The sequence below is a fragment of the Anarrhichthys ocellatus genome, unplaced genomic scaffold (genome assembly GCF_004355925.1).
Source record: "Anarrhichthys ocellatus isolate YVR2014 unplaced genomic scaffold, GSC_Weel_1.0 scaffold143, whole genome shotgun sequence".
In the NCBI taxonomy this organism is placed as follows: Eukaryota; Metazoa; Chordata; class Actinopteri; order Perciformes; family Anarhichadidae; genus Anarrhichthys; species Anarrhichthys ocellatus.
In genome coordinates this window covers 389,082-401,905 of record NW_022280173.1, presented here as the reverse complement: position 1 = coordinate 401,905, position 12,824 = coordinate 389,082, and the positions used below count along the sequence as shown (strand labels likewise).

The window sequence follows — 12,824 nt, the reverse complement described above, 5'->3', positions numbered from 1 at the left end:
AACTGCATGCTGGGTACAGCTAGCTAACAACAGTCTGCTAACAGCTGGGAGAGGGTCTGTCGCTCCAGTAATATTACATTAAAGAACAGAAAAGAGCGATGCAGGATGAACAAAGACTGAATAACAAAAGGTATTTTGGTCAGACCGTGTAATATCTGTGGTATTTGTTATAAATGTACGTTGTTACATAGAGGGTGATAAGAAGCTGTACTGGGGTCACTGAAGTGACGGAACGGCAGACACGCCACACAAACAGCTGTTCACCGCTCGCTGGCCGGTTCTTTTTGGCGTTAATTAATAAATGCTTTAACGCGAGAAAAAATAGCGTGATATACCGTGAAACCGCCAGAATCTTACAAAATACCGTGATATGCATTTTTGGTCATACCGCCCAGCACTAGTTTGCACCTTGTAACTTCTTGTAAACCCTCTGTATTTAGATTCATGCGTCTCTTGATTGTAGACTTTAACAATGGCACGCCTACCTCCTCCAGAGTTTTTTTTGACTTCGGTAGATGTTATGAAGGGGTTTTTCTTCACCAAGTAACACCAATTTTTTTAACCTAATAATGGCCTCCTTCACTTGCATTGACATCTTTTTGGTCCGCATGCTGAGAGTTGCAAGGACCAACTACCAACTGCAAATATAACATTTTGAATCCTATTGTCGGCATCATTTGTCATGAAATAGTGACAGAATAGGCCACATCTGGCCATGAAACTGTTTGTCAGACAATTGTCCAATTACTTTTGAGCCTCTGGAAATGTGGGTGGCTGTGTAAAAGTGGCTGTAATTCCTAAACGGTTATTGTGATTTTTTTTGTTTTAGACATTGAATTAAAGCTGAAAGTACACACTTCAACCACATATTGACTGATTAGTTTCAAATCCATTGGAGTTGTGTAAATACGTAAAATTAGACAAATTGTGTCATAGTCCAAATACTTATGGCCCTGACTGTACATCTGATTCATTGTCTGGAATTATTTAGAAAATACTGTTGTTTTGATTTAATTAAGGAAAATCTCTTAATTGGTAGCGTAAAAATTATTGCTTTTTTGTAGTCAGAGATGTCCTGAACACATATGCATCAGTCATTGTCTAGAATTATTGAGAAAAGTATTTTTATAGCACCTCAAATATTCAGTCAGATATTTTTCTGCAGAAATATAGGAAATTTACTTTGAAAAATAGCATCTTTCCAGCAACCCTCAAATTAAAGAATAAAAACATTTCATGCACAATTTAGTTGTATTTTCCCTTTAACTCGCGTGATGCAGGTAACCTGTTTTATACTTAATGTGATTATAGTTCAATTAATCTGACTTACATATATGCCATTTTTATATATGCTTTCTTGATATCTCATTTTGAAAGCCGGAAGTTGTCTCACGTCGATCCCTCAGCTAACTAGTCCCTTGCTCGCTCCCGACCTGGGCCGTTTGAAAGAGTTTACCATGAATGTTAGTATATAGGTGCACTAAAATGCCAGTGTCGGCTGATTTGACCACAGAGATTCGAGTATCTGCTGACTTTACAGCAGCTAGGGATGGGAGGAGAACAACATGAAGCCATGAAGGTTGGGGTATTAGTAACCAGTAAGAACTTCAATCTACTTACACCCCTGTACTACATCTGTCTACTATGGTTACTCAGAACTCTCCAGTTGAGCATGCGAAGGTTCACAGGGAAACCTTGTAATACCAGTGGCAACTAAAACAACTTGAATGTTTTTCTTTCTCCCTGACAAACCCCTGGAACCACATCACTAATGTGGCACTCACACTGACGCAAAACAAACAGCTAACAGAAGCCCTTCTGGTAACAAAGGCAAGGATGCAGTGATGGATACACCCACCTACACGTATACTCCTAGCTTCAGTATTTTCAAAAAATACTCAAGTTATTTCGTAGCACCCATCACAGGATGAAGTATGAACCATGTGTGACTGACATGAAGATTAGATAGGCCTATCGATAAAACTCAAGCATTTTCTGAAACAACGTGTTTGTCCTGGTATCCTTGCTGATACCAAAGAAAAATTACTATCACAACATTGCTACTGGAACATAAGATTTGTCTACGTGAAAACTGATATACGCGTGGGGGAAAACTTTTTTTAACTTCCAAACAATATGCCAGTAACCGCATTACCTTTCAGTGGAGTTCTTCAGTTTACTTTCGCGGTCCTTCATCTCAGCGAAACATCACTCCGTTCATTTTCTCCTTTCCTGAGGACTGAAGCAACTCCTCCGACTGCAGATACTCTCCCTCTACAACAAGAAAACTCGCTACCGCCGGTCAATGGAGGGTGTCGCCGCGAGTTATAATCTTTGCTACGGGAAAATGAGCGTGTTCGCTGCCACAAAGTGTTCGTCTTTCCATGTAAATCTCATGTTTTAGCGTAAAAGAGAGAACAGGAAGCGCGCGCCCCCCGCCTGCCTGGTCTGCAGTATGAGAAGAATGTCCAGTCCCGCCTCTTCGTCGCACTTCTCCAGCTAATGAAATCTGGAGGAAAAGTTGTTTTTTTGGAGTACGGAAATCCCTCCTCCTCCCATCTTCTCCAGTTTTTTTTTTTTCATCAAATACATGTAATTATTATAAAACAGATGTTTGTCAGACCGGCTTATTGAAGTAACAGATAGCCTACAACACTAAACTATAGGTTGAGTTCAAGCACTAAGTGGGTTTAAAGCCAAAACATGTGCCTAAATATAAAATCAAATCAAATGTGTTCTATGGTCAAATTTCAGTAAACTCTCAACACTAAAAGGCTCACTTTGGATGCTAACCGGTTTTACGTGATCTTTTAAAGCAGGGGTCTCAAACTCCCGGCCAGCGGGCCAAATCCGGCCCGCCACGTCATTTTATGTGGCCGCGAATCCGCCAGCAAAAAAAAAAAAAATAATAATAATTAAAGTTAGACTTGATAATAAAAATATCCACATAGTCGAAATTATGAGATAGAAAGTCGAAGTTATGAGATAGAAAGTCATAAATATGATAGAAAGTCATAATTCTGAGATAGAAAGTCAAAATGATGAGATACCTAAACACAGTCACAGAAGCAGCTCTTTGGCTGGTTACTGTACACTCTACATGAAATGTATTGTGAGTACATTGAAGACTACTTTAAACATGGCTTTACAACACATGAAATACTTCACGTGGGATTGTGCAAACACACCCTTGAAAGGATTTTAAGCTTTGAATAAAGTTATTATAATAACTTGTTTGATATTTGTCTTTGATATTTTCTTTAATATTTTGATCTTTGATAGAGTAATGTGGGTTTCTTAACCCTAAATTAACAGGATTTAAGTTATAATAACAGAAATGTGCTTAAATATATTTTTACATTTATATAACTGCATGTACAATATTTTTACACTTGAATAAACAATAATCAAATGCAGAGACAGTTATTTACCAATATGTTGGGATTTACACCGTCTTACATTTACAACCAGCCCTTTGAGGGAAACCATGATGCTGATGTGGCCCAGAGTGAAGATGAGTTTGAGACCCCTGTTTTAAAGAATAAAGACATCTGAGAAATATAAAGTGAGTCTGTTAATATAGTTAATCTAGCTATTATGTCGGTTTTGAGGCTCATCTTGAACTAGAAAAAAATGAAAATATATAGAGGAGGAAAAATGACAAAGGGGCTTTTGTGAGTTTGAGCCCAGAGGATTTCAGTCTGAATGAAAATTGCCCAGATTGCACTGATAGACTCTCATGTTAAGTCAATAAATTTTTTTGAACTGCAATGCAGTCACTATGGGTTCTGAGTGGGCTAGCTCTCATTTCATACGTACCCTGGTGCATTCACATGCTTCTTGGATGGTCCCATCTCTTGAGTTGGAAAGTCATTCTTCCAACTTCGGTGTGTTCATTAGCTTTTAAGTTGTAATGTTGAAACAACATGGACACTACCAAGACTAGTGACGCCCCCATGGTGCCATATGTGGAAATCAGTTGCAATGGTTTATCTATTCATCGGGTGGAGCAGTAATTATGGTGATTATTAAACTAGCCTACTTTTAATGATAAAATATTATGCTGAAGCTTTTTGTAAAACACAGACACAGACTGTTGAATTAGCATATGATTTTTTTTATCATTTTAGCCTCTTCTACATATAAAATTTCATAGAGCTAGGTGAATTTCAGCGTAGGAGTTACTCAAAAAGGGGCGCTATCAAGACATTTTGTCAAACCTGAGCTCAATACCCATATCAAACGGCTATTTTGCCAAAACTGACTTGTGCACCAAATTTGGAACCAAAGTTTTCCAGTAGCCCAAGCACCTTGTTTTTGTGTTCAAAGACATAAAAGAACACCAGTAATAATCCTTAGAAGAACAATAGGTCTTCTTCGTCAGAGCTAAGGCCCTAATAATAATCTTTACAGTTTCAATAGGGTCTTCGCAGCCCGACCATTGTTCACTGCTCGGGCCCTAATAATAATAATCCTAGCATTTCCAACAGGGCCTTTGTCAACTGGTCGGTCATCGGGCCCTAATAATTAAAGCCCTTGCACTATCATCGCTGCTTGCAGAAATTTGTGTGTGAGGCTGGAAATTATGTATTGCAATATCCCACCACTTCCTGTACTCACTATGTTGCTCCATAACAAGCGCTAAACATGCATTATGTTGCTTTATATCAAGTGTAGTCCACATAATATAAATGTATTGTAAATTGGCTGCTGTTTGTCACATGACGCTGACTTCCTGTTGCCAGTAGATGGCGCTATGTCTATGAGTACTAATTTGCCTGCTGATATCCTCAGGCCACAAAATGCAAACTGTACTATTTTTTTGTGTTGTATCGTACACCTTTAAATAAAAATGACTAATTTATGTATGTAGGGTTACAGTAAATCTTGCATATTTTGAAGCTGGGCTCAGACTACAGGGGTTTAAAATCCTTACAGATTTTGAATCACGCACATGAGGAGAAACTTCAAAGTTGTGCTTCTGTGCAATCTAAAACAAACCCACTCGACATGATGTAAAAATAATGGCGCATCACAGTGTATGGGAGTAACAACTTCCAGAGTTAAGTAAGTAAAATAAATGTAATTGTAATCACTGAGACAGAATACGTAGTAAAATTACAGTTACTAATGACAGCAAAAGCTATAGTACACTACTGTACAGCACAATACAACACAATATGATACAACAAAATACATTACAAAAGTAGCAGATTAATAAAAACAATGAGAGTATATAACGGCAGTGCCAGAGATGAGGTAGTATAATTATTCTTGATTGCAGGTTTGGTTTGCTTTAAGCCATTTGTTAAGTTTTTAGTTTCAAGGTTTTAATTAGTGCTTTCTTTCTATGTTATTTCTCCCTGTTACAAACTAAATTCAGATTATATTGAATAACTTTTTATAAATGTTTGACAAGTAATCAGTTTTGAGTACTGTTGTTTATGTAGGTAGGACTTTCCAACATTAGTGCACAGCATTACATTTGTTGGAAAAGTAATCAGATATAGCAAGTATAATAAGTATCATTGAAGCTGCAAGTAGTGATGACCTAAGCGCACACTAGGTTTATTAGCGGGATGCCGGTTGATGCAGTTGGGCACTTCCGTGAACATTGGATGCCGCAAACAGGAGATTGTATTTCTTGCTTCAAGTGTGTAGCTCTGGAAATGTTTCCCTTTCTGTGCCTACTAAGGGGTGCGACAGAAGACAGGCTAAACATACATTTGTGCTGGGTATTAAGTGTAACACATTGTAAATTTCATGTAAATTGGATATTTGTCACATAACGTTAACTTCCTGTTGCCAGTGGGTGGTGCTATGACTATGAGTCAATACTGGCACGTAGATGTCCTCAACTTGGTAGTAGGAGCTGACTCAAATCGTGGCAGCGGCAGCTAGTAGAGGCACTTCCTGTTGCAAGCTCAGCTGCCGCGGCAAGTTGTGGCAGCTGCCATGCCACAACTTCTCCCGGCAGTTTCCACTGTTTGTGGCAGCTGCCACAACTTGCCGTGGCAGACTGCCACTGTTTGGGAGATGTGCCGCAGCAGTTTAGCCTTTATTTGTCGTTATTTGACAATATTAACAATACATTAAGGTCCTTGAAGGTATGACTGTTAGTAGTTGTAATTGGTTTAGTAAAAACATGCCGAATTGTAATAGTATGGCTACTCATTTTTATCAAACTAAGCTAATGTAGTCTAACATCAGTTGGTACCTGTTGCCATGGCAACAATAAACACTTTCATGTAGCAGACTGAAGGAATGCAAATTTTAAATATGGATAATATGCATTGTACTGTTTAGAATGATGACAGCCCATATAACCTATTGACTTGGATATATATATATATACAGTATATATAGATATATATTTATAAATTATAATTTATAAATCCATTGTGCAATGAAATTCGTTAGCATAGCCGTTCATTCACCCCAGTTTAGTCTGCTGGTGTAGTTGCCATGGCAACAAGTGCCAACTGATGTTAGCCTATATTAGCTTAGCTTAATAAAAACGAGGCTCCATACTATTACAATTCGGCATTTTTTACTAAACCAATTACAACTACCAACAGTCATACCTTCAAGGACCTTAATGTATTGTCACATATTGTCAAATAACGACAAATAAAGGCTAAACTGCCGCGGCACCTCTCCCAAACAGTGGCAGCTGCCACAAACAGTGGAAACTGCCGAGAGAAGTTGTGGCAGCTGCCACTGTTTGTGGCAGCAGCTGCCACAATTTGCCGCGGCAGCTGAGCTTGCAACAGGAAGTGCCTCTACTAGCTGCCGCTGCCACGATTTGAGCTTGCCCTTTCTCTGGAAAGAGGCAGTAGTGATTCAGATATAGGTATGTCTCTCTTTGCTGATGATGGGGCCTTGTGGAAAAAAGGAAGGAACATGGAACATGCAGTCAGAACATTACAAGAAGCAATTGATGAGGTGGTGGAGTGGGGGTATGATTGGGGTTTTAGGTTCTCAGTTGAAAAACGCAAATGGTCTTTTTCACCAGGAAAATAATCAAGAATGAGATGAAGCTAAGGATGTATGGGAGATACTTAGAAAGGGTTGGAACATTTACATTTCTGGGAGTTCTTTTTGATTCAAGGTTAACATGGGCAGACCATATCAGGAGAATATAGGAAAAATGCAAAAAAGTAATACATGTGATGAGATGTGTGACTGGTAGGGTAGGGATTGGGGAGCCAGTTGTTCATCATTATTATGGATTACGGCAGCATTGTACCGTGTTGCACGAGTGATCCGTCCTATCGCACATACCTCCAAAGCTTCCTGTGCTGATGATGACATGTGTCTTCCCCCATTAAAATGTGTCTGATTAATGCACACCCCTTAGCAAAGTCTGTGTTCACAAATCATAATTTGGCTTTTTTATTTCTGACTGAAACCTGGCAACGGACTATGGAATGCATCCATTTAAATGAACTATGCCCTGTGGATTGTTCTTACATTGGGACTCCGCGTTTGACAGGCCGCGGTTGAGGTCTCGCTGTGGTCTGGAAGAATCAGTTTTCCTGCCAATTGGGGAGCATACTACTTTCGAACTACAGCTGACTAAAGTGGGTCGGCTAAAGCCGTTTTACTGTGTTTTAATTTACTGACCTCCGGGTCCAGCAGGTCAGTTCTTATCAGAGTTCACAGACTTTCTGACCTCTATTATCAAGCTAGATAAAGTGCTTCTGGTTGGTGATTTTAATCTGCATATTAATGATGCCACAGATTGTACAGCCACTGAGTTTTTAAACTTCACGCAACATGTTTCTGACGCCACTCACAGCGGTGGTCACACCTTGGACCTTGTGTTCTCTCTGGGTCTTGATATTGATAATACCTGTTGTGAGGACCTACTGATCAGTGATCATAAATGTATTTTCTTTGATCTTTCTGTAAATGCTGACCCCTTGTGTCTGAAACGAACATTCCACTCCCGCATTATAACAGGAGTACAGCTGATCAGTTCTCAATGCACTTCTGCTGTGATATTAACACAAATCACAATGATGTTGAACTCTTAATACAGTCTTTTAATGAACATTGCACCACATTGCTGGATAAAGTGGCACCTCTAAGTTAAGGACCAAGGCTGCCTACAACACTTCTCCGTGGATGAGAGATGCTGTCTGCATTCTGAGACGGAAGTGTTGCAGGACAGAGCGGCTATGGAAAGCCACTGGGCTAGAAGTGCATCGCTCATTTCTCAAAGTTTCTTTTAATGCTGAAGTAAAGGAAGCTAGAACTGCTTATTTTGCCAACTTCATTTATTTTTCAAAGATAAATCCCAAGATTAATTTGACACAATTAATACAATTGTTTCACCGTCTGTCTCTACATGACCATGCTCTTCTGTTGACGATTGTAACAAGTTCCTTACCTATTTTATTGATAAGGTAAATAGCTATTATGTCTGGTATTCAGCCTGGGACTTGTTCATTTACATGTAGCTCCTCTCAATCTCCTACTGTTCTGGACTCTTTCCAGCCTATCAGCCTTCAAGGCCTGATGGACTTAATTAAGAAAACAAAGCCATCATCTTGCCCGTGGATGTTTTACCATCCTCTCTTTTTCAGAAAGTTCTGCCAGTTATTGGCCCTGCTGTTAATTCCTCATTGTCTACACTAGGAATTGTCCCCTCCTATTTTAAGCATGCCACTATCCTATGCCTATATTAAAGAAACCCAATCTAGATCCGGCTTTGCCCATGAACTATAAGCCCATATCAAAACTGCCTTTCCTTTCAAAAATCTTAGAGAATTTGGTGGCTAACCAACTTACTGCTGCATTGGAGAGGCACAATATGTGTGGCAAAAATAAAATAAAATAAATCTATGGGGTATTGTCAAGAGGAAGATGAGAGACACCAGACCTATCAAAGCAACCTGGGCTTCCATAACACCTCAGCAGTGCCACAGTCTCATCTCCTCCGTGCCATGCCGCATTGATGCAGTAATTCATGCAAAAGGAGCCCCGACCAAGTATTGAGTGCATACTGTATACTGTAAATGGACATACTTTTCAGTTGGCCAACATTTCTGTATTAAAAATCCTTTTTTTAATGTAATATTCAAATTGTCTGAGATACTGAATTTGGGGTTTTCATTAGCTGTAAGCCATAATCATCAAAATTAAAAGAAATAAACACTTGAAATATATCACCCTGTGTGTAATGAATCTATATAATATATGAGTTTCACTTTTTTAATTGAATTACTGAAATAAATTAACTTTTCGATGATATTCTAATTCATTGAGATGCACCTGTATGGTTAGAAATCTAGATTCTTGTATTTATACAAGCTTGCCAAGCATAGAGTAAATACCAGAGTAATCTTTGAAATATATGTACTCTTTCAGCAAGGTTTGTCGGCTCTACAGTCTTTCGAGGTAGTCGCATCCCCAAGCAATAATGATTATAGTAAATTAACATAAATGAGTTAAAGGTGATTAACAAGTTTGCGTGTGTCTTATGTATGTGTGTGTCAGTATCACGTGTACCTAGCATGATATAAGAGCTGTACACGTGAGCGTATGTCATACAGAGGCCCTGGTGTCCGACGCAGGTGCCAAGGAGAAAAACATGTCATGAAGTTGAATATCAGACAACTACTCTCGCGCCAGCTACACAGACCCAATTAATCACTCCATCCTCTATCCACACCTGCAGCTTGCCCTCCATGACCTGTTTCTGTGCAGCGACCTCTCCTGGTCTGTGCGTATATCGACCTGCACTTAAGAAATAATACCATCGGCTTATTAAGAGCCACAGAGAGCCCTGTAACCTGTATATTTAATTTGTTTTTGGTCTTTTTGTTAATTGTTTTTTATATGGTGCATCTAACATCTAACTAATTTTATGACCAGGGCATTACATTCAATGAATTTCATAGAAGTCGATCCTCAGGTCAATCTACTGTCTCCTTTAATCTTCTTCACTCCTAGGCTGTCATTACCGTCTACACAGTAAAATGGCTCGTCCTAATATAAACCATCATCTTCATTATCTGTACTAAATTGCTCCTCGTCTCACAACGCATTCAAAAATCAGCTCAAGGCACACCTGTTCAGACTGTTTTTTGGGTAACAACTCATGTCCTAAGCCTACCATGTTTTACATTTCTACTTTCTGTTTTTGTGCATTTTAATGTAAATCATTGGCCCACATTGTGCTTTTTTGTTTGTAATTCTGCTCCTGTTAAGCACTTTGTGACTAATGTCTGTGAAAAACACTTTATAATTTGACTTATTTACTTACATATGGATCAGCAGCCAAATATTTTATTTGGTAAATTGGATGTGATTCAGGTACAGGCATTAAGAGTATGTAGTGGAGCATTTAAAACATCGCCAATACCTGCCCTGCAGGTAGAAATGGGAGAAATGCTGCTGGATTTAAGGAGAAAGCAACTAATGGCCAACTACTGGGCTAATTTACAGGGACACGATGATTCTCACCCTGCAAAAGGAGTGCTGCAGGTGGTCTGGGAGAATGGGAGGAGTCAGAGAGATCACTTTGGTCGGGTAGGACAATGACATAGCAAGAGAATTTGAAGTGTTTGATCTGAGCCCGGTGATGGCTCCATGGACACTCGTGTGGCCTGATATAGACTGGTATTTGTTAGAGGTCAAAAGAAAAGAAAAAGATATAGTTGATTTGCTCAGTGCATTTGAATATTATGTAATGAAAGAGTACAGTCATTATACACAGATTTGCATGGATGGTGCTATGAAATCTGAGACAGAAGTGACAGGATATGGGGTGGCAATACCAGCTAAAGGAATAGGAATCAACAGAAGAACATCTGGTAATCTAGGGGTTTACATAGTGGAGATGCTGGCAGTGCTGGTTGCTCCACGATGGGTGGAAAAAAAATAGGAAAAGGTGTTGATATGCTCCGACTCATCTTCAGCCCTAGCAAGTTTAAGGTATTTTCATTTGAACAGCTGTCAAGACAAACTGTATGAAGTCATTCAGTCAGCCACAAGAATATCTAATCAGGGAGGTCAGGTTAAATTCCTGTGGGTTCCAGCGCATGTAGGGGTGGGTGGGAATGACAGGGCGGATGAGTTGGCAAAGAGCTCGGGCTTTAAAGAAATGCAAATTAGTATCAGTAAAACAGAGGTCAAGTGTATTATTTGGGAAAATATCAATGAAATGTGGCAAAAAGATGAGAGGAGAAAGGGAGACATCTATATCATATTCAAAAGAGTGTCAAAGGTACCAGGGTAGGTAGTAGGCACAGGAGAGAGGAAACAGTGTTGACGAGGTTATGGTTGGGCCATAGTGCGCTAAACAAAACACTGAAAATGATAGAAAACACCAGACATTTTTATTTGTTTAATTATTATTATTTAGTTTGTTTTGTTTGGGGGAAATATTGTAAGTCTATTGGCTGATCCACACTCCGGAGCAGAAGGTGGCGGTAATGCACCAATAAGATGGATGCTAACCGGCGTAGAACCAAAAGAAGAAGAAGAGGTTTGACACACTAGCTGTGTCTCAATTCAGGGGCTGGATCCTTCGGAGGCTGCATTCGTAGACCGGTTGCGTCACAGCGCTGCGACTAGTGCTGTCCCATTTCACATTTTTGTTGAAGAGTCCTTCAATGCAGCCGACGAATGCAGCCTTCTGGTCCCAGATTTGGAGGACATATCTGATGTATCCTTCGTGGCCCAGCATATCCCAAGATGCATTGCATGCCGGTGCGCTATTACTGGCAGCTCGGCTGGCTGCATCCGACCGTAGTTAGCCTTGTAAAGTAACTTTTAATAACTTCACTTTCAAACCTCAGAGGTTGAATAATATCTTACTGAGTTTGTGATGATTTTACAGATGATTTATACTTTATATCATGTACATAAACGGACCAACGTGAGCTCAGGTAGACAGGTTGTGAACCTGAAATATCACTTTAAGTCCGGTAACGTTACAAACGTTGAGATTAACTACACGAATACACTGAAATTGAGTATTTTGCTGATTCTGTTCATATTTTGTTACAGAGAGCCAGGAGCTGAGGAGAGAACGATGGACAAACATTCAGCAACCATAGCTTGAATTAAGACATTAGTCCATTTGTAATATCTCCATTTGACCATCCTGTACTTAAGGTTACAGTTACATTAGCTCTCATCCTGTACAAAGCCTTCACTAATAAGACAACCAGTAGATCCTTCTCATGTGTTCATGTTGCTGTCACAGAGATGACAGTTCTGACTGTCACCTTTTTATTTTATTTATTTAAATTTACATAAGACATCCATGTAAATGATTTCTATGTGAATATGTATATATTCTGCTGTGTAAAATGTGTCAATCTTCTAAGTTTGCATCCCTGTGTGAACATTATTGATAAATGTTTCTCTTTAACTTCAACTTATTTAAAAAATATAAAGTATATGCACATGTGTTACTGAGAGTTAATAAACACGTTTGCTGACATTTGTTTTGCTGCTGTTAATGTTAACTGTCTTGATTGATTTCCTCTGCCTTAGGATTACTCTATATATATATATATGTACATGTAAATATATATGTATGTGTGAATGAAATGAAATAAAGTTATTGATAAATTAATTTAATTACAAGAACTATAACTGATTGAAAATTAGTTATTAGTAACTGATTTAATTATCTGATTATTAATATAAAAAAAAAGAATATGAAAAAGATCTATGAATTTATTATTGAATATATGATAAAAAACTGATTAAAACACTAAACTAAAACATTTCCAGTAGTTTAGTTTAGTTTAATGTATTTATATGTATATATATTTATAATCCTGCTGAGCAGGGATTATATA

The 12,824-nt window shown here is 38.7% G+C and overlaps 1 protein-coding gene across 2 annotated transcripts in view; it reads right to left on the bottom strand.

Moving 5' to 3' along the window:
- Positions 1-2,431, bottom strand: part of amot (angiomotin) — a 72,898-nt gene extending 70,467 nt beyond the window's left edge. For both annotated transcript variants that reach the window (XM_031877648.1, XM_031877650.1), the window contains exon 1: positions 2,156-2,431. The gene's annotated coding sequence lies outside the window, so the exon portion shown is untranslated. The remainder of the gene's footprint in view (positions 1-2,155) is intronic.
- Between the last annotated feature and the right edge of the window lie 10,393 nt (positions 2,432-12,824).